The sequence below is a fragment of the Copadichromis virginalis genome, linkage group LG16 (genome assembly GCF_057382275.1).
Source record: "Copadichromis virginalis isolate Kocher_CV1m ecotype Utaka linkage group LG16, C_Virginalis_male_GT1.1, whole genome shotgun sequence".
NCBI lineage: Eukaryota > Metazoa > Chordata > Actinopteri > Cichliformes > Cichlidae > Copadichromis > Copadichromis virginalis.
This window is the reverse complement of record NC_140633.1, coordinates 38,721,628-38,745,022: the sequence shown is the minus strand read 5'-3', so window position 1 is coordinate 38,745,022 and position 23,395 is coordinate 38,721,628. Positions and strand designations below refer to the sequence as shown.

The window sequence follows — 23,395 nt, the reverse complement described above, 5'->3', positions numbered from 1 at the left end:
AGTCTAAACTGGTTAATCGGTGCCTTCGTGCACAGCATCTCAAACATATCATACTAGATTAGTTTGCATAGTGTTGCTATGACATAAGCATCAGCCTTAGCATCCATGTCTGTGCAGGATGTGGCTACACGTCGCTCCATTCGTCTGCTGTTCAGTCCATTTTCCATCTTTACAGTGCTGCAGGACCATGCAGGGTGGTGCAGCTTGCTTTTACCTGGCTTCTTTACAACTTCCTGTCACAGAGTGACAGAAAGCCATCTGCCGGGGTTGCAGCCCTTGGCGTATAGAAGGAACAGTTAAAAGTGTTGCACATAGATAAAGTAATTTGTCTGAGTAGTATTCGTGGTATGGATCAATGAGTCGACTAACTGGATAATAGATTAAGCTCATTTGTTTTTCTTTAGGTTTTTAAAAGTTTCTTCCTCCTTATTCATCTCTTTCCTGTCCTACTACACCGTTTCCTCTTCCACTCTTTCCGTTCTCGCCGTACTGAAATTTTCTGCTCCGCTGTGGTCCTTCCAGCTTTGCTCTGCTGAGCTGGACAGGACAGCCACTCTCCCCTGAGAGAAGCCTCCGGAACTGCAGGAAGCAATTATTGTAGCGTGCTTCCGAAGTCAGCGGAGCTTACAAACAGGCAGAAATGCGTGTGTGTGTCTAACCAAGGGCCCTTGACCCTCAAGCTTCCCTCACTGGTGGGCTCCTGCGGCTCCCTCAGCTTATTGCAAACACAGACGCTCCTGCAGCCTTCCTGTCCATGCACAGGAAAATGAGCCTTTAATGTAAACGCATATATAAACATGCTGATATTAGCATGCACACACAAACAGACTTATCTAATGCGAAGATCGGGCTGGGCATTTCGGTCATTCTAGTTTAAAGCTGTGTTTCATGATGTCTTCTGTAGGTTTGTGTCTCTCTTCTCTCTCGTTCTCCACACAGAGCAGTTCCCAACATCCTCTCTGCATCTGCAAGCACACCCGGCTCCAATGTCCCAATTTTACCTCGTTTGTCCAGCTTCATTATGATTTTTTTTTAATAGCAGCTGCATAAATTTGAGCTTTGAGTGCTGCCACACAATCGCCAGGTCTCTGTTCAGTGAGTCGGCTCACCAACAACTGAGCATTTACCCACATTCAGGCAAAAGTGACCAAAGTATCACCTTTGCTCCACATTGTATACATGGCTCTGCTGTTATTAGCATGCACACCACTTGTGTACATAATAAAGCAGATCCCAACAGGGCTGAAGCACCGTCCTTCCCCGTGCCTCTTATTTATACTAGTGTCGCCGAAGTCCTCAAAGCGAAAGCTTCACAACTGGCGCCGTCTGCTCCAGCTCAAATACGGGCTCACAGCTGAACTCTGCTTGCCTTTTACATTTCTATTTATAATCCCGATTCCTTCAAAGGAACTGCTACGTATGGTTTTTCTGTCCCTTTGTGCTGCTTTGGAACAGTTGAAATAAGAGGCTTGCAGTTAGGAATCCCAAAGGAATTGTGCATAACAGCTTCACAGCACAGCGTAAACTAGGTCATACACAAACAGGTGGTCAATTACAGATGTGTGCCACTGCGCGTGCGTGTTTGTAGACAGCCTGCGATTTCCGTTTTCATTATAAATGATTAGAAAAACTACTTTAAAGCCCTCGTGGACGATTTCAATCAGAATAAGAAGAGTGGCGCAGCACTCGGTTGAACACTGGAGGGTTTCACCTGCACCTTCATGCAACTGCTGTTTTTATTTGGTGCTATACAAATAAACATGAGGAAATAAACTATTGTTTGGCATTAAGACAGAAAGACACTTCCTATACCAGGTCTTACATCCTTTCCCTTCTCCCCCATCAGATCACCACTATGAACCCTTTGATTTTACTTCTTCTATGTAGGAACCACTTGTGATTTTAGGGCAGCAACAGCATCGGGCTGTTGCGCGTCTCTGATAGTCTGGGAGTCCAAAAACTCGGGCCAGTCGAGGGGAGAAAGCTGAGGCAGCAAATAACCTTGAGAAGAGAGATGTATGAAGACCCAACAAGAAGCTAGAATATCATTTATAACAGCAACTCTGAGCAGTACCAGAGCCAAGTCAGACTTTGTGTTGCACGCGTTCAGTTTGCCTGTAACAGACACTGCTAATCCACAGATTCAGTAAATCAAATCAACTGTGCAAACTATAAACTATAAATGTCCGGTTCCGTTTCTGCCCCCTTTGGTCTCAAACCCATCATCATTCAGCCGTGCAGAGTTGCAAACGTCTGCAGACCTCTGCTTGAACCTTACCGAGCCCTTGTGGAATAAACCTCTCGGAGAGCATGAATGAAAATCCTGACTCAGCCGGCCCGACTGCATTGATTAGAAAAACGACACCGTCCATTCTAGTTCTCAGCTTTCCAGAAGCACTTCATCGGGCATTTCAACACAAGTGCACCAACGTGTGCTACAAAACCAAAGAGCAATAACAGCCTGAGAGGGGGAAATTTCATTTTACGTATAGAGCACGGAGCACAGTTAAAGCAGACACACGTTTAAGGATTCACACGTTACAGATTGTATGAAAACGTAAAAATATAATTAGAGCAAACAAATCTGCTGCGCAAAGAGCATCTCATAGAAACCAAAAACCAAAGTTATTTATATTTTGGAGCTTCCTGACCGCTTCAGTTCTTATTAACTTCTTTCACACTCGATATTTCATCACTGAATTATATTAAATAACCTGACACGACACAGACTTTCAGCAACACTAAAGCTTTCTGATGAAAAAGGAAGCACTTGTGATTTTAGTCGAGCTAACAGAGATTCAGCGTTTCGCATTTAAACCTCACAAAATGCCTTTGAGATCACGAGCTCCATTTGAAGATTCACACATCAGTTGTGCACTTTCACCTGTAGTTACAAGAAAGAAAAAGAGGAAAATAACCTGCTCCTGAGACATGAATGAGAAACCGCTGAATTAAACGTTCCTACCGAGCCCCGGGGCAACGCAATTACAGAAAACCTACTAAATTAATAACAATAAAAACATATTTTAATAGGTTTTTGCCAAAAGGATAAAACGAGGTCATTCAGTCAGTAAAGCCGAGTGTTGGGTCCAAACAGATGAAGGACTCCCCAGAGCGTCACACAGTGGGCGCACGTTTATTTGCACATGAGCGTTTTTATATATGACATTATTTAAAAATTGCAGAGTCAGTCCCAGCTGTGTGCACGGGCAATGTGATCGAAACAAGACTGACGTAGAAAAAGCGAATAAAACGTTGTCCTCCAGAACTGCACCAGTTTAATGAGGAGCACTGTTAACATACATGTAATTTACCTCGTTAGTACTGAAGCATTCAAGTCTCTTCATAGTATAAATCACAGCATTACTGTTATTATTGCAAGTCCACCAGTTACTGCATGAGGACGGAGCAGTAACTGAGCAACTTCCTTCTAATGAATTTAAGAATAAATCCTAAATTTGTGAATCCGATTTTCCAAACAATGCAGAAACATTCCGATAATCTTTGATACTAAATCCCTGACTTTTCTTCTTCTTCGCCTCCTCTTCATCCTGTCTTTAAGTGTCAGTATGGAGCGTGAGTCCATTATGCAAATTACAGTCATCAGTGCCAGAGAGCAGCCATTTACTTCTGCACACAAACACACACAGAGCCATTGATAAAAGCCAACACCTGTCACAGATTCCTGCTGAATCAAAGATAACACAGAGGAGACTTCTCAGCTCGTTCTCCCGCTGCAGTCCTCGTCTCTCCAAGCATCTCGAGTGACATCTCATCGTCCTATTAGATTTATTATAATGTCATCGTCTTCACAACCTCCCCTCTCCCATTGGCTCTTCCATCTTTCACTTCTCGCTTCTCTTCTGCTTCTTTTCCCGAGTTATTGGCGCCACCGTCTCCCCTTTAGAAGCCGCTAACGTGCATTTTCTGCTAAGAGAAGAGCTAACTGTGTGAGCGAGTAACATCTACTCTCTGTGTTGCATCACTGTGAGTTATTTGAGGACCGATTAATCTCAACAGCTGCGCTGGAATAAAGAAAGGTTGCAAAACAGTGGTCGTTCCACCACAAATGCACAAAAGCAGCACATCCTGTCCACTTGATTTGTCTGCAAAACAACATTTAGCTTCAACTACGGCACTCTTCAAGGCCTGGAGACAAATAATCGCTTTGTTGTTTGCACAACAGCCGTGAACACATCTGCATCTGTAAAGTGCACACTGAATACTTTCTTAAAATATTGAGGAGAAATAAAACATGTCATAGTCTGAGTACGGTAAAAGAAATAAATGAATTACAGTAGACATTCACACCTGGGGTTCTCTTCTTCTTGTCATGCACACACACGTCGCATTTTGTTATTTTTGCAATGGTATCAGTGGCGACTATCTCAGGTTTGAGGTTTCCTGCTTTTAGCTAACAGTGCAAATAATCATTCATCTATTCATAATGTTCATCACATACACAGCAGCATTTCTGTGTGAGAAAATTACTGAAACAATGCCAACAAATATCCTACACGTGGTTAAAAACTGATTTCATTAGCACAGGTGTTACTAAATGAACAGGTGAAAAGCAAACAATCTTAACAACAGACGAGCAAAAGTTGAAGGACGGGTCCAAAAAACAGCGCGGAAGAAAAGACAACAAAACAATGCATTAAAAATGGATAAAGATAAAAATATTAAAACAGGAAAATATGGAAGGAAACTAGAATAAAAGGAGATATAAGGGCCATAAAAGGGCACCTCAGGCTGTACGGCTGCAGACTGGATCACGCCGGGTCATCGTTTGTGCTCTGAGGCTCGGGGCCAGACGCAGGCGTCGCTTTAAAACAGATCCACAAAATCAATTGTAAACACATACAGGAAGTCAATGGAGATAAGCCAGGAGTGGGTGATGTAAAGACCACATTTGTCTGTCACCGGCACTAATGAATTAGCTGGACAACAATAAAATACCACTTAGGGTTTGTCAGAGTGGTCACTGATGTTTTAAACACACCACGGAAAGTTTGGACTGAGAATGTGAGAGGGGAGGGCCCCCGTTTATACAACAGCAGGCCCTCTGTGCAGTAATATTCTCACACACACGAGAGAGAGAGAGATGCAGGTCTGATTAAAGCTGCACATTTCTCCTTTCCTGCTGACGCCGGCGCCTTTACGTGCAACCGGGGTCGGTTTCTGAACACTCTGCAAATTTCCACCCGCATCCACCCCAACCCTGCACATTCCTGCCCCACCAGCAGGGAGGCCAGGTGTTCTATAGCAAGCGCACGCCCTCCTGCTGCAAGGCAGATAGATTAGCTCAGTGACAATGCAGCACTTCGCACGATCCTTCGAAAGATCCCAGTGATTTAAGTGGCAAACACAGCTCAACACATCTCCACACCCAAAAGCATTGAAATATAAATAAATGAGTAAATAAGCAAACTACAAGCATCTAATGTTGATATCAGTAAAACCACCGCTGACATTCACCGTGTCTCTGTGCCAAGCTGAACCCCGTTCCCTGAATCTGGTCCTGTAAGCGAGTGTGTGTTTAACAGTCTGTGGAGTCAATAAGCTGTAAGTTAATCAGCCTCTCTTCATTAAGGTGCAGAAACCCCGCTAGAAGCCAAGCACACTACAGTAGACAGGAGCAGGCTCTTTATGTATAAGCAGTGTGAGATTATCTGAACCGTGTGCGTCTGTGGCCTCATCACCAAACTCTGCTGCCACAACAATTAAGCTGACACACGTCTGAACATATTTGTTTGTGCTGCATCTGAAAATATCTTCACATGACAACTTCAGCTCAAATTCCAACAACATGCATACATTGAAAACATGAACAGATGCAGCATTAAGTGCTCCGATGCTCTGATCGTGCGAAAGCAGCTTTTGTCCAAAAACACAAAATACTGTAGTGTGAAGCTGTTAGTGGGCAGATCTTTGACTCATTAAAGTGGAAACTGCCTCAAAGTAAGTCATGGAAGTAAAAACATATTCCAAGATATTCATTTGGAGGCAGGTAAAATCTCTTTTTTTGGTAAATATTCAAATCCTAAGCCCATCGGAGCGGGCACGCTCCAATTTGTGTAACTACTTTTAAATCCCGGTACAACTGCAACCACATAAGCTAGCGCAATAATTTCTTTTGCACATAAAACCAGAGCTGCACTTACATATCATGCATTCAACTTGTCCCAGGTCGCAGTTTCCTCCCACATGTGGCTTTGCAAAAATCGCGTAAAAAGCGCTGCCAACAACTAAAACATAATCGTCCTGAAACACGCAATTCGATCAGCTGTTAATAGTACTTCCTACGTCAGTGCGAACTATCGCATGTCTGCCATTATCTGCAAAAACTGGAAGTGACCTTTCAAAGGTTTACTGGTGTTTGTAAAAGTCACGTTTGACTTTAAGCCTTTCTGTATAGTTTCTGAGAGGCTTAATTTCACTGTTGCAAATAGTTTATTTTGTTTTATTTTGATGAACATGCTGTTTTTTTGCAAATTGTGTACAATAATATTTGTTTTTGTTTTTCCTGCATTTTATAAAAATTGGTGTATCTTAAAAACGAAACTATGAAGACACTCAAAATGAATTTCCTGTGGTTGGAAACTATTTTGGGCAACTTTTTTGCATTTACAATTTTAAGGGTTACACCTCTGAAATTTCTCTTACTAGAAATAAGTGTAAAAAAACAAAAACGTTTTTTGTAGTTTACTGCACTTTTTTGCAAGCTATGCAGTTACTATGGACTTTATGCAGGCGTATTATTGAAATTTGGGATATAACGGTTGTACTGATGTATAACAACTTAAAATGCTCCCAGCTATGGCACTATAGCATGTAAAATATAAAGATAGATCCATGCTAAAATATAAAGCCTATGATAGACTTGAAAGAGTTAAAAAACAAACAAACATGTTCCTGTAGACGTTAACAAGAAGGCCAGCATAAAACGAAAAAATGGCTGCAGTTCAGTCAAACCTGTTAAAAACAAACTAATTGTTGGTCTACGGCGACTGCAGCACGTGCAGAGCTAACATAAACACCATGAACGAGAGTCGCCCATATTACCGGTCGCTCCACATATTTCTGACCCTCAGTAACAGCAGATAGCCAAAACACATACATGTGGGTCTGCAAAGCTTTGCAGAGCTGGGATTAATCCTAAAACGGTGTTAAAATGGTCGTGTAGGTGGCGATAGTTTTGTTTTCAAATACCACTTTGTAAATGAAAACGCAGATGTGAGGAGTCAGCCTGAGGCACGGGATTTTTCTTTGTCAGCTAGGAACTAACATAATGTGTCAGCCTCTCAGACGGGACGGCATGTGACAGTCAGGAAAACGACATGATTCACTTACTCCCCGTCACCCTCGGGACGAGCCTGTACTCTATTCTCAGAAGCTGTAGCTGCTCAGGTCAAAACAGTCAAACACCAAACTAGAGATGGCACGATACCACTTTTTTATGTCCGATACCGATACGTAATATCGGATCGGTCCATCTCTACACCAAACCAGTCACTACTCATCTCATCAAAGTTCAAACCACCTCTTTATTAGAGGTGTCCCCTTACACTACTCCAGCCTTTTCTCCAAGAAGATGCGCATGTTTTATTTTTGCTCCTTGCTGAGAACTTAATTAAACAGCGGCTGACATTCAAAATGACACAAAGGCAGCTCAGAAAACAGGAAAAGGCTTTTTGCACTGAGCACAGCCTTTAGATGCAACACTGGACGTTTCTGCAACTATTACGGCAGCTTTACCGAAATGTGACCATAATATCATATTATCAGTGTGCAGGATCATTCCCCCCCCCCCCCACAGTTAATGAGTTATTAAGGTCCTATTACAAAAGAGACAAAAGGCCCTAAAGATTTATGCAAACCTGGACCTAGAGGATTCTCACCACACCAAATTATGCAAATGCAGCAAACATACAAACATCAGCACATAAACAGCCAAAATGGATATTAATGCAAAACAAGCCAGGTAGCGTAAGTGCCACTCCATATATGTGCATCCACACAACCACTCCTTTTTCTCCTTATTCCCAAGCACACCGCATTAAAAACAAAACACCTGCTGCTTTAATGCAAAACCTTCAGAACGGCTGACTCTTGCACTAACATGCACTAGCATTTCAAACCCAAACATACAGGCCTAACCCCCCGCAGCATGCATTTCATTTACAAACACAAAGGTGAGAAGCACAAAATCCAGCCACACCATTAGGTCATGCTGTAAAAACAAGCGCTACGATGGGGGCTCTGCTGATACTGAGCCCACCCTGATGATGTGCATGCAAATTAAACATCTGCATATAAATAATGTAAATAACATGAATAATACTCTTTATTTCTTGAGGACACCAGTCGAATGCTCCAAACTACACTCTGCCATCTCGCCTGTCACCCTGTCGCGACGCAGCGATGGCACCAAAGGAAAAAGCTTGAAATTGGGATGTGAGTGCAGATGTGCATGCCTTGTGTCACTCAGCTGTGGCCTGGCCTAATGCACAACAACCTCAAACCGGGTTTCACAAACTCGGGTTAAACGGTGCTTCATTTAGCCTGTTCTGCATTCGCTAGAATTTACAAAGAAAGATGAGTGCAGCCGCAGTCCTCAGCACCAACTACTGCTGTGCATCTACTGTCTATGCTTCTCTGCAGACACAGGCTTAAATCAAACAAGGGCACAAAAATTAGGTAAAGTGAAACACTTCCACTCGCCTCTTTGTTGCAGTGATGGCCAACAGTGTGAAACAGAGGGACATGCAAGCAAGATCTTCCATGCAGTCTTTAAAACATCTCAGAGGTTTTTTTTATCACATACGTGCACTTCTGAGCTAAACACCTTTAGCTTGAGCTTCTGTTCGTGGTTTCTGGTGTGTGTGTATACATCCACGTGCACAAATTCAGGATGTCCTCTGCATGCTACGTTACATTTACATGAGAATGGTTTTGTCCTTCGAGTCCTGTGGTTTAGGCTTTCGAACTCAATGTGAAGACAGGTGACAACAGGCCGGGCTGTGGCTAGTCGTACGGTAAGCGCTGAAGACACAAAACCTTAAAGGTAATTTAAATATATGTGGGCTTGGGGGAGATCATAAAGAACTTCAAACTATTTCGATCCGCCGAAAAACAGCCAAAGGCTCTGCTGCGATACGGCCAATTCGAGCGGAAGATGTGATTCAAAAGCAGTGTTGATGATTAAACAGCTTGTTTGAATGTATTATATAGCTTAAATAACACGAAGCATGTGTGTGGGAGAGGTGTTAGGGGATGTCTCTCCACCACGGCTTGTATGAAGAGGTGAAGATGAAGAGATGGAGGTGGGTGGAACACATTGCGGTTGGTAAACAGGGCCAAAACAGGAAAGCGTGGGCCTACCTGACAGTCACCTCAGAGCCTGTAAAATGTTGCCACGCTTTAAAAAATAAGGTTAGCTGCTGGTGAAAAAATACTGAGACAGCAATTTGTTGCCTTTTTTTGCATCTCCTGAGGTGCTTTAGTTTGAATTTTTGTGTGGATGAGCCGCCTTTCAGGCCACAATCTGCTTTGCAGAAAAAAATGTGACGCATGCTTATGTGCTAAACTCAAACAGCTGATCCAAATCTGCAAGCAGCGAGTTTTTTCCCCTGAATTTTTATTTCTGCTAGCATCGCTCAAACCAGTGAACTGTAAATGTCCTGACGCAGTAGGGACAGCCTTCAGACGGCACTCGCTCGGGTTTGATGTGGAATACTGTGCGACAATAAAGCTGCAGCCGTGTCACTGATCCGAGTATTGCGATGCACGCCTGACGTACGAAAAAGAGTAAAAGAGCACTCGATTTAACCTGCCCCGCATTTATTTGATTTCACAAAAAGAGTGCAACCTGATACTTAGATGTCGGATCCTAAAAATGAGCTTCAACTTCAGAGCGAAGCTGTTGCACAAGAGAAATGACAAAAAACGGTTCTGAAAGCAACCAAGCATCTAAAAACACATGACTTCAAAGAGGCATCATATCATTCCGATGGGTTTTTAAAGGCCGCTAATGATTTAAGGTCTTAGCGTCTGAAATGTAATGTCCCAAAAAGGATGCACATCTGTTTTTTTAATATGTAGAAGGACTGGCTTTAATCCATACGAACACATGACTGTGGTTTTGTTTTTCTAGCTTGTTCAGTAAAGCCTCAGCTCTACGATTCTGACTCACATCCAACAACCACACACAGCTCAGTGTCAATCTAGTGCTGTTGATCAATAAAGGGTACATAAAACAATTTACCAGCTCCTCTAAAGATCAATACAAACGAAACACGAACAGTCATATCCTAGGATACCTAATATCTAAATAAGGGGCCTGTCCTCAGCTGCAGCCACTAAAAATCAGCCTTTAATCAGCCCGAGCAACAAGCCTGAACAACCAAACCATAAAGAGAAATTACTGCCACCGCTCACCGTGGAAGCGGAAGCTTAGCCAGTTTTAATCAGTCGGTAGGTTTCTGCTCAGGGGAGTTGCAAAAAAAGCTCAGATTTATGGTCCTGTAATTAACATGTCTGAAATTAAAGTGACGAAATGTCATGTATTGTCCTCTGGCTAGAGGCTCCAGTGCTGGCAGAGAGGCCGAAAGAGAAAGAGCGGGCAGAGCGGCCATGAGTCAGCCGGAGCCAGCCCCCTGCCTCATGCTGAAATCAGAGAAACCACAAGAATGTAACAGCTTCTGTTATTATCCCTCCCTGCTGCCTCGCAGCCTGATGGCCTGCCCCAGAAAATAGCAGCGAGGCTGGCTTCTCTCTCACTCACACACTCTTGTTCTCATGTTCTCTCGATCCTCTCATTCTCAAATCTGACACACACATTTTTCTCTCAGGCTATGGCTGTCCATTTTGTTTAGCTTTCTCTCCACACACACACACACTTAAAATTTAACCGATATACGTCCAAATTTAAACACCATCTGGGTTTAATGGTATTCTGAGGAGGGTTTAAACAGCAGCAAAGTGTTTGACCACAGTTACATTGGTCTCTTTTAGCAGGATGAGTCGCAACACTGCTAACAAATGACGAGCGCAGTCGATAAATTGCATACATGCGGCACACGTGCTTTTGTCTAAAGCGGCTCACAGTAACATCATTCGACCGTCGCAGACACGAGACTTCCTTTTGTTGAAATGAAGCCGCACAGAGCCGCGTACACTCAGCAGCCTTTATGTAAAGCGTGAGGCTGACTCAGCAGCCCTTCAAACTCTCCGGTGACGAGTGTTGACCTGTTGCCTTGTTTGGCAGTTGCACAGAATTGCACCAATGCAAACAATTAGGATTAAATGGAAATCGCTCGCTATAGCCTCAATCTGTTTTCATAGATTTACTACCAAGCTTAATTTGCAGAAACAGATCTCTGCATATGAATGTGCAGAATCGGGAGACAAGGGATTTTTCCTCAAGAGTCCATGTAAATAACTAAATAGATAAAATAAAATATGGGAAGCTGTACTTTCCAAACTGGTTATAATCTGACAACTTTAGCTTTTTATTAGCTCTTTGCAAAGTATCTATACGGAGGCGTTTCATCAAATTTAAATTATGATCCTGAAAACAAGAAAACTGGGATAAAACCTTTACTTTTAAAAAGCTCTCGTGCCTCATTTTTCTAACCAATAACATCCCTTTACTTTACTGCGGTGTGCTTTCAGCCCTCCCTAAAAGTCCCAGCTCACTAACAGTTTAGCTCTGCTCAAGCCAAAATGACAGAAACACAGCATTAGGTCAATGAAACTGGACTGTGGATGGCCAGAGGCTGCCTCGTAGGCTTAAATTGCTGAAATTATATATAAATTATTCCTCAATCAGGTGTTAGCGGTACGATAACAATGTGAAAGTGAGTGGGAACAGCAGCAACTGAGCCGTGAAGTGGTAGGCCACATAAAATCTCAGACCGGGGTCAGCGGATGCTGAGCCGCACAAAGGTTACCGGCTTTCTGCAGAGTCAGGAACAGCGCATGCATAGATGTGTTGGTGGAATGGGTTTCCATGGCGACCAGCTGCACACAAGCCTTACATCACCGAGCGCAATGCAAGGTGTCATATACAGCGGTGTAAAGACGCAGCCACTGGATTCTAGAGCAGTAAAGACGTGTTCTCTGGAGCGACCAATCACGCTTCTCCCTCTGGCAATCTGATGGACGAGTCTGGGATTGGTGGATGCCAGGACAACGGTACTTGCCTGGCTGCGCTGCTAAGTGTAAAGTCTGGTGGAGGAGGGATTTATGGTGTTTTTCAGGAGTGGGGCTCGGCCCATTAGGTGCAGTGAAAGGAACAAAGTGCACAAAGCATGATCCTGAAAGACAAGGATGAGCGAGTCTGGTGAGGAAGAACTTGACTGGCCTGCACAAAGTCCTGACCTCAACCTGACAGAAGACCTTTGGGATGAACTGAAACGCCGATCCAGGCTGTCCAACATCAAGGTGTGACCTCACAAATGCTCTTCTGGGAGAAAGTCCTGTAAACACTCCTAAACCTTGTGGCAAACCTTCCTAGAAGAGTTGAAGCTGTTACAGCCAATCATATTAAACCCTGTGGATTAAGAATGAGATGACACTCGAGTTCATGTGTGTGTGAAGGCATACGAGTAAATAGTTTTGATGTGTGTACTTAGTGTATGCCAGCTATAATCGGGGTTTATTGTTTTTTGTTTGTTTGTGACAAAGTCGGCTCTTTGAAGGGACCGTTTCTATCCTCGGGCTTTGAGTCCAGCTGAGAAAGGCTGCGGAGGCCCGGGAATAAACAAAGGAGCGCAGCAACTTAAGCATGTTGACATCCCCATCGCTGTCGTCCCTGCATCGACTCATATACACAGTGAAAACATTTTCACAGCACAAATTTATAAATTTACATTTGGCACAAGCCATCTGCTGGCTAAAACTGACCAAATTACAGAGAGAGAATTTACAAACAGCTTTGTCTTGGACAAGCTGGTCCTGTGGAATATGATTCAAGACCAACGAGGATTTTTTTGGACAGAAAACAGGCCTGACGGTGAGGAAATAAGTAGCACGAAGTAAAAATAGTAATGTCCCAGGTTTTCAAACTCCTCTTTTAGTGAGTGTTTAGGTTGGATACGGAATCACTCCGGGCTTCCTCGACAGACCTCCAACAACAACAAGCAGCGGATAAAACCAGGTTTTACCATGTAAACCGTTGACGTTCCAGAAATAAGCCCGTCAAGTGCAGCACAAAAATAACGCTGCATGTCTGAAAAAAGATGGCATAAGACTGAAAAGTTGGAGATGTTAACTATGTCACCAAAATAACAGCACTCTTACTGTCACTAAGGTAGGCTAAATATCTCCTATGACCCGTTCTCATTACTTTTAAAATAGCTCAAAACATTATATTCAGGATAAACATTACAACGGGCTAAATTTGGGATTTTGCAACTCAGTCACGTCAAAATTCCCTTTGTCTACAGAGGAAGTACAAAAGCCCAGAAGCCCTTCAATGCAGTTTTTACATCGAGGGCACAGCAGAAAAAGAGCAATCCATTTTTGGCTCTGACCCACTGTTCTTAAGCAACTGTGTCCTCTGACCCCCCGAGGTATTCAAGGCTCTTTAAGCAGCTGTTTCAAAGGCAGACCTGAGGATCTGAAGGTGACACGCACACACCGAGCTCAGGTTGCACAGGTGGCAGGATAAAATGGGCACGTGGCAATCGATCTACAACTCAAATGTTCATTGGCTTGTATGTGTAAGCGCACACGTGTCTACCTGCTGCTGGGTTAAATGGATGTGGGATGGAGGAGAGTGAAGGAAAACACAAGTCTGAACAAGCACTGGAACATAACCAGGGAGTCAGCTGTGCTCACATACCTGAGGATAGTAAACACGGGGGTGGGGCAGCACTGAAGAGGAATCCTGATAATAATGTTAGGATGTAGCAGTTTTACTCATAAACTGGTATAAAACTTCATTTTGCCAGGGCAAACTTGAATTACATTTCTTCTGCTCGCTCCAGAGCGCTCTCCAAATTCAACAGACAACTTCCCCAAAACGTCAGATATGATTATCTCACCGGTGCAGCAGTTTTACAAAGACGTTCCCAAAACGCAGCATATTGAGGGCATCGCGGCGTTATTACCCACAAGTACGATTAACATCGCATTTTCTAACTGGTTTGACAAAGTTTGCCAACACTCCCGATAATTTGAACGACAGCAGTCTGAACAAGAAGACTGCAGAGAGGTAGACAGATAAATAAATAACGAGCACAATCATCTACAACTGGTTCTAGACACCCAATAGCTGCATTAGATGAGTACCTCCCCGGTAATACTTGGACTGTTCTAGAAGGAGTTCAGTTCATTTTTTGAGTTTATTTATGGAAAGGATCACAGGAAGTTCCTGGTATTTCAGAGCTATAAGGTTACCGGTATTGGTAAACTCATGAATGTAACCAATAAGAACAAACATCAATTCACACATTAGACACGCCCACTCATGCCAGGAAGTCACCCTCTTTCCTTTCTGTCTCCACACCTATCAAACGGTCATTTCTCTGTTTATGCCTGTTTATCCATCTCAAGTGATCAGTGGCTGTACGAAGATTTACATGTATCCAAGTAATTCTGTCTCACAGCTATAATCTCACCCTCTAATTGGGCTCCCTGTGAAACAGTTTCCAGGCCGTTCGATTGGTTTATCTGTCTTGTTGCCCAAAGTCGTCGTGTCTCAGGCTGGTTTAAATTGGCCTCAGCCTTTCAGGGAGTCAGTCTGGCCTTTCGGAGAGGTTCAAACGTTGCGAAGGAAAGAGGTGAGCTGGGTTTCTAACACAAGACTAAATGAGAGCAGCTGTACTGTCAAAGCAAGGCAGCCCCATCATTGCTTTATTTCCATCATCTTTGTTTTCATAATTGTTAGAAATCATAATTTTAATTGAATAGGATTTTTGATAAATTGTACAGCCCTATTAGAACACACAGATGACTCATAATAGGGCCAATAAAGGATGCTGAATTACAATAGACGCCTCGAGTCACAATGTTTCCAAAGTCTACAGCAGTGTGGGTGTCAGAACACAGTGAATCACGTTGAAGACGGTAAGAAGACAGAAAAGTTTGTGTTTCCAGCGCATTATTTTTTTTCCATATTTTCATTCTGTGGTCCTCCATAACAACGGGTATGATTCCAAAACTCAGTCCTACCTGTACGCAAACACATTACTGTCCAAAATCCTCAAGTACCTTTTTCTTTTTTTAAAACAGGATCCTCTCCTAAAGCCATTAAAACACACAAAATTTGGAACAAGTCTGAAGAACCGTTACAAATCATCCTCATACGTTTGGTTTAGATGCGTTTTCACTTCTGGGAAAAGCTCAGTTTGGTATAAGTGAACATGCTGCCTGGGTAGAGCACGCAGGATGCAGCGAGAAGACCACATACTTGCAGAGTATTACCTGCACTATTCTTATATTAGACAAGACCAGTCATCACACAGACTTTTAATTAGGGCGCTGGCAGATTAAAGGCTGTATCGGGCATTTGCGTTCTCCTCCGTCAACTAATGCCAAGAACAGTTTAGGGATGCAGTGAAGGGAGGCTTTTCATGAGATCTTTATCCCTTGAAGTCTCATCCTAGGGCCTCCGCTGGGAAAAAAAGGACTGTGGATGATCCAGGCCGGCTTGATGTGATGATACAGCACGACAGCCACTTAAAGCTTCCAGATCATCCAACAAAGACAAAGCTTAGACTTTGCTTCAACTTACATGCTGTGAATAACGGAACATTTTGACCACCTTTGTAAAAGTAAACGTTTGATTTGTGATGGTTATTTTTTGCATGCCAACCTCAGTTCAAAGACAGTTACTACTTACTCAAATATCAGCGATTGCTCTGATTGAACCCTAAAAATGAACCTGTCTGCATTTCTGCAAACAATAATTTTATCACCTAATAGATACTTTCTAAATGTGTCCATCGGTGATGTCCTGTTTTATTTGTCCATTAGCCTGCAGGATAAGTAAGTGTTACATTTAGAATATATCTGGATGTCTTTTAAATAACTCAAATGGATTAATTAAAGATTAAAATCATCATAATTTTCAATTCATTCTCCTCAACTAAGCAATGGAGTAATCGATGCAGCTCTATGAGGCATTAATTGCGTTTGCCTAAGCAGTAGGGGGTCTGCATCCACCTCCCCTTCGCCTGGACAGCATGCTGCTCCAGCTAATCAAACCATTATGACCCCCCCGCTAAGTGAGAGCACCATTATCATAATATGCAGTTTCACCTGATTAGTTATGCGTGACTCAAGCACACCGAAGCTGGACAAAGAATAAGATTTCTCAGAAGTAAATCAAACATGGCCAACAAAATATATCATGAAGAACCGCTACAACACCTGCATCCAGTCATAACATACAGCATTCATTTGCAAATAATATTCAGTGCAAGAACAGCTACACCCAATCCACAAGGCAGCTTTTATTTTTGTCCCGCTGTTCACAAGCAGACAATTATTATTTTTAGTCTGGGATTTCGATTTTGAAAAACTCGTGCATGTCAACCTCCCGCTTTACTTTCCATTGATATTCAGACAAGATTTCTAAAAGCCTGTCACACTCATCCACCATTTGATAACTCGTTCGTCGCAGCATATCAAAAACAAAAATCTGTGTCATTGTAAATGTGCCGCTATCCGCTTTCCATTTTGGAAGTTTGGATCTGCCGAGGCACCTTCATCCTGGCGTCCTGTAGCTGTGGTATCTCGCGCCAAATAAACACAGCTGTGTTTGGAGCTCGGGAGACGGTTTTCGCTAAAAAGTCGTGCCATATCCGCCCAAGCAACAGACCACTAACTAGCTGCCTTTCTGAGAGATATCTGGCTGGATATTTGTGTGAATGAATGGCTGCTGGTTCACTTGTGCACAGCCAGTCTGACAGACTAAAGGAAGTTCAGTCCAGCGCGATAATGCTGACGGCGTACGGGTAACTGCAGAAAGCTGGCATGATACTCCAAAGTGAAACGGCCAAACTCTGTGGATCAATGGTTAAACTTCCATTTCATGTGTGCAAACAGGACTGCGAGCTGTCCAAAGGGTCATAACGAAAGGTCGCTGGTCCTCTTGGCTAAACATGAACAGGGCTGTGAGCAAAAGGTCACAGGAAGCTGGTGTCAATCAAATAAAGAAGGCAAAAATGACAATAACTACATATATGGCCTCAAAATGTTTCGAGTTTTACACAAAGTTTCTGACGGGCTTTTTCACAGCGTTTCTGGCAACATTTCCAAGCCTACTTATCTGAGGCTTGCAAATGCTAGCATCTTTAAAGCATGATAACGTATCTTGCCTGCAGCACCCAGCCAGCAATCTTCTTACCAATACTCTCAGTTAGCAGCAACACTAAGCTGTCAGCGTGGAGAAGCACCACGCTGAGAGAAAGGGTGTGCTTTCCAACGTTGAGACTAACAAGAGCAGGCAGCCGGACGAGGAGAGGAGGAGGGAAGGAAGCAGAAGAAAATAAGGAAAGGACAAAAGGAGACGGCGAGGATGGAAGAAATGCTGGAAAGATAAAGTCAGACGGACGTTCCCCTGAACAGACATGACTTTATGACAGTACAGAAACTCAGCATCAAGTCCTCAAGAATTGTTCAGTTTTCTAGGCTCTTTAAAATCACATTTCCCAACACTCTGCTGCTCCCAGCCCAACCCTGACTGTACACATAACAAGAACAGCTGACCTTTGGCCAAACTGCTAGGTGGGCTGGTTTATGACCTATGTTTAACCGAGGGGCTGACATCTTTATGCACCTTCCCTGTAGTTACAGAAATGGTGTGATGATAAATTGACAATGAGAGGACTAATCAAGCTGAAATAGATGCAAATCTGCTGCACTTTCGACCTCCGCGCGTCACTTTTTTCTGACTTATGTGCAACACTTGTGCTGGTGGTTACTCTGGCAATCACCAGCACAAGCATTTTGTGATCCTCATCCATATCACTGGCTTGTTTTGATTGTCACACAGCATGAGAGGTTGACGTAGTTAAACAGCCTTATGCTCACATGGATACGCTTATGCACTCACTGCAGTAAAAAGCCCATCAGATATTTAAAGTCTTATTGAACAATAGAAAATTATGAGCAAAATAAATGCGTTGCAAACTCTAATGATAATCATAACATATGTTTAATATCTGTTTTTTTCATCTTGGCTCATGTAAATCATGAAGTTTAGCCATGTAAATATTGTCATCGGCCAGAAGGGTGGCACGCTCTCTGTTCGCTCAGCCAGAGTCGTGCACGCATTCTGCTGCGTCTTCTCTTTTTCTTTCTTTTTTTGCAGAACAAACCATAGAGCGTGCACACACATGCATGCACGCACACACACACACACGCACAGCTGTGGCCAAGCGCTTGTTCTGTTTCTGCTCTATTGTTCGACATCTTGTAAATTTCCACCAGGAGGATGATGGGAAATAATCCGAGAGGAATTTTTGTTGTACTCTTGCAAATATTGACCCTGCAGCATCTCCAGTCTTACAATCTATGATTAAACCTCTGAGTTTTGACACACCGTCTTCAGGCTTAAGTTTTCTCCAAGTCTTTTCAAAGCCTTCCAGTCTGTGGCGCCCATAAATGCATAAATTATAGTTTGCCTCCTCATCACATTCACTGAATCATTCACAAATCTGAGCAGGTTACCTGGGGATCTGATCATTCCTGACACCAAAGGTGCTCCCGCGGGAGCCCCCTGCCCTCTGCTAGCAGGTGCAGTTTATCCCAATTACCCTTGCCACACCTGTACCCCTTATGTCTTTCTCCTCCTCGCACACACACACCCTCCTAATGTACACCGCAGGGATGGCAGGTTCAGGTGTGGCGCTCAAGTAAAGCAGGGCTGTTGCCGCAGGCGATCTAAGCTCCACCAACTGTGTCTATCCGCTGCTTAAACCTCTTCAGATTCGGGCAGAGCAGACGGGGTCAAAGCAGGATTCTCCTCAGAACACCGCTCATGAATTTATAATGTGTATAAAAATAAAAACGATGAGTGCATTTTTATTTTATGGAAGCAAACTTTGCTCTGCTGTACTTAGTCGTATTTAGATGCTAACACAGCCACGGCACAGCACCCACTCCCACTGTGTGCACCAGCGTTCGGGGTGGGATTCTGCTTCGTGATTATGGATTGTCCGGTAAACGGATGGACACTCGCATCTTCAGCTCAAACCCCATCGTGGTTTGGCTTGTTTTCAAAGCAGTATCACATATTTACGTTTCATATTTAAAACTAAATCTTGCTACCTGCAATTCATAACAAAACCAGCATCAGTTGCAGTACTAATGACTGCACAAGCCAGCAAGTCTCTAATGCCAAATAATCCTTGCTTCCACGGCTTAACACGATATGGTCGCAATCAACAGCCTGGAATACTGTCCCAAATAAAAATGTGATGCATGACAGGCCTAATTCCCAGGATAAGTAGTTCAGCTCCAGAAACTAGCAGCCTGAGCAGGGATTCCCACATGGATTCAGGTCAAGACCAACACCAAACAGCAGCTCGCATACATTTCTGGACAGCAATCTGTTACCTTTTTTTGGAGGGGACAAAAACACACAGAAACGCTCCTGTCGAAACAGCTCTGTGTCTAATACATGTAAGTCATGTGTTGTATGCCAGCCTGCCCTTAAATCTAAACATGAAATAGTCCCAAAAAATAAATACATAAAAAAGAGCTCATGGACATGACTTCTCCTTTTTCCCCCCCAAAGCCAGTCAGCATGACTTTGACATGTATTTCAATAGGAAGCATGTTTTGTAACTACAGCTGTTGTCTAGTATCAGCCGGCTTATTTAGAGGGTCCTGTTTCCCTGGCAACTAAGAAAGAAACCTAAAACCTAACCCATTAGCTAATCCTAATCCAGTAATTTTAGTACTTCTAAAGCCTAAACCTCAGGAGTAGTTTTTCTTGTCTAAGTATAACTCCGTTCCTTTAATTCCAAAACCCAACAATGGACTTCCTAAAGATGATTAATAAAGTACTTCAAATAACAATTGAAAATCTGTCCATATTTGTGCAGATTAAACAAATATGTAAGACTGCGTTCTTCCATTTGTGCAATATCTCTAAAATTAGAAATATCCTGTCTCAGAGTGATGCTGAAAAACTAGTTCATGCATTTATTACTTCCAGGCTGGACGACTGTAATTCATTATTATCAGGATGTCCTAAAAACTCCCTGAAAAGCCTTCAGCTAATCCAAAAATGCTGCAGCAAGAGTCCTGACAGGGACTAGAAAGAGAGCAGATTTCTCCTGTTTTGGCTTCCTGTTAAATCCAGAATTCAAAATCCTGCTCCTCACATACAAGGTCTTAAATAATCAGGCCCCATCTTATCTTAATGACCTTGTAGTACCATATCACCCTATTAGAGCACTTTGCTCTCGCTCTGCAGGCCTACTTGTTGTTCCTAGAGTATTTAAAAGTAGAATGGGAGGCAGAGCCTTCAGTTTTCAGGCCCCTCTTCTGTGGAACCAGCTTCCAGTTTGGATTCAGGAGACAGACAGTATCTCTACTTTCAAGATTAGGCTTCAAACTTTCCTTTTTGCTAAAGCATATAGTTAGGGCTGGACCAGGTGACCCTGAATCCTCCCTTAGGTATGCTGCAATAGGCGTAGGCTGCTGGGGGACTCCCATGATGCACTGAGTCTTTCTTCTTCACTCACTATGTGCTTATACACCTCTCAAGTTATTATTAATCTCTGGCTCTCTTCCACAGCATGTCTTTTGTCCCATCTCTCTCCCATCCCCACCAAGCAGTCGTGGCAGATGGCCGCCCGTCCCTGAGCCTGGCTCTGCTGGAGGTTTCTTCTTGTTAAAAGGGATTTTTTCCTTCCCACAGTCACCAAGTGTTAACTCATAGGGAGTTGTCTGATTGTGGGGTTTTTCTCTGTATGTATTATTGTAGGGTCTTTAACTTACAATATAAAGCACCTTGAGGTGACTGTTGTTGTGATTTGGCGCTGTGCAAATATAACTTAATTGAATTATGGGATTGTAGTTGTGCTGTCTGGTGTGAGCAGAGGAGGCTCTCTCACCAAACCCCCCAAATATGCACTTTGTTACTCTTTAAAAGAGTGAAAACATTCACATTGGGTACATGGACACAAATCAGTACATATACGACCATCATACAAAATTTCATGTGCAGGAACACAAAACAGACTGAATGCAATGACAGTTTCACGAACTGCTATATGACTCTGCTGTTTATGCACAGTATGCCGTGCAGGTTGGATGCCTGGGTTTGTTTTGGAGAACACTGAGCCCAGCTCCTGGTTCCCATTCAGAGGACATCACTCTAAAGTCATGTCACAGTTTAGTCAGGGAGCGAAGGGAGACGGAGACACGGTCAGATAAACAGCACAGAGCAGGGTACATATGATCTCAGCAGCGGCAGCAGACTGGGGAGCAGCAGGCAGCAGAGGAACCGACTGCGACCCAAAGATGTGGCACGGATGGTGGGGGATTACGTCATCGAAAAAATGAGGACGCCTCATCCCAGCGAACCCCCTTACATCCATTACATTAAAACCTTACCGATCAGCACATCATCTCCATCATTTTATTCACATTAAAAAAAAAAAAAAAAAAGAATAAATACGAATGCACGGGCTGCGTCTCAGCAGCTCGTCCACGCAGGCCCCCCTCCCGTGACATTTCAGGAATGTGACATGTACACAAACGCTGCTTCACCAACAATTATTTAGCAACGATTGACCAAAAACACACAACCAGCTCTGTGGTCGCTGAATGCACCAAGCTACACGTTAAAATAAATCCACGGAGCCCGTCAAACAACACACGGGACGCAGGAACCGTGTAATAAGCGCTCACTGGTGCCTATCGCTCGATAAGAGGTGTGTGCCATATTTAAAGCCACAACATTAAATGACGCCGCGCTGGTTCCAGAGAGCTCTAACTGCTCATTAAAGGGCTTATTGTGCGCTGTCCGGTGACTGGCAGATAAACGAGCCGTTTATCTTAACACATGAAACGGATCCGGGGAGGCTGCTAACAAAGTTTCATTGATTAAATAAGCCTTTAAATGCGCACTAATGTTGCGCACATTGGATCAGCTTGTAAGCTGCGAGATATCGAATGAGCTAAGAAACAGCTAGCAAGCTACACAACCGCTGGCTATTAAGGCTGTGGGAGAAAATGTGTATGTGCTGGGGCTTTTTATGAGATTCCACTGAACAAACACAAGCGCAGTTGCAAAACGTGCCTTTTGAAACAGCGCTCTCCCGCTGTTATTTCGCAATTCTGGCTATTTAGTGTGTGCGGGAACAACTTGGATAAAAGTGACAGCGCTAAGCTAGCTAGCTAACCCGCGTCAGCTGGCTCCAAGAGGGGGGGAAAAGCTGTGACTGAGCGTCTTTCTTACCGTCATAAACTGCTCCAGGGGCGTCCAGTTTTTAAGGAATACAATTTTTGTTATGTGAGGAAATGGTCTGTGTATACAGGGGGGGTGGGGGGGCAACAGAGCCCGAACATCCAAGATCAGTCCAGCCGCTGCCGATAAAATCCAGGCGACATCTTTATCACAGCGCTCATCAGTGGCTCAGAGTTCCGCGCTGATTCACGCACATCCATCCAGCAGAGAGGGGCCTCCTCCGGGCTCGACCATGCGACTGGCTCGGCGACGACGGATAATCCACAGGACAGGACCCCCAGCGGTAACCATTGGCTAGACGCGGGGACCAGCAGTCATTTCAGGCCGACGGAATGAGAAAATAATCCCACGCATGCACCGAAACAAAGAGTGAACGTTTCAGGCGCGAAGAAAGCCGCACATTAAAGCCGCAAATTAGGAAAATGTTGCGTTTCTGAGTTTCCCAGCACGAGCCTGTGCGCTGTTGTCAGCACTCCCCGCTGTCTCCGCAGCTGCTTTGCCTGTCTGCCCTGCAGCACAGCAGCGGCAGCGCGGCGACGTAATTGCGCAAAGCGAACGCACAGGGGCGGGGCCACGCGTCGCACACAGGTAGCAGTGCCGCAAAATCTGACGCTTTTCACCCCGTTAAAGTCTGAACCGTGACAAAGTTACCAGAAAATTCAGTGTTCTTCGAACCCTCCGACTTTTTTTGATGAATGAAATATAAATTTGCGTAAACAACTTTTAATTTGAATCGCATTTTCTACATCCGGCATTTTTTTAAACGTGTTGCTTAAAACGTGCTGGTGATCAAAGAGTCTCAAAAACTGACTTATCAGATATGATACACTAAGGGGTTAAGGGAGGGCGTAATAACCAAAACGTTTGTTGAAGGCAATACCATGCCATAGAGCGGGGGTGTCAAACATAAGGCCCGGGGCCAGTATCGGACTCCAGCCCGTTGGACTGCTTTGGAAA

General features: G+C 43.7%; 1 protein-coding gene across 1 annotated transcript in view; it reads right to left on the bottom strand.

Annotated features, from left to right (window-relative positions):
• Positions 1-22,983, bottom strand: part of ptpn4a (protein tyrosine phosphatase non-receptor type 4a) — a 70,167-nt gene extending 47,184 nt beyond the window's left edge. The window contains exon 1 of the mRNA XM_085434737.1: positions 22,430-22,983. The gene's annotated coding sequence lies outside the window, so the exon portion shown is untranslated. The remainder of the gene's footprint in view (positions 1-22,429) is intronic.
• Between the last annotated feature and the right edge of the window lie 412 nt (positions 22,984-23,395).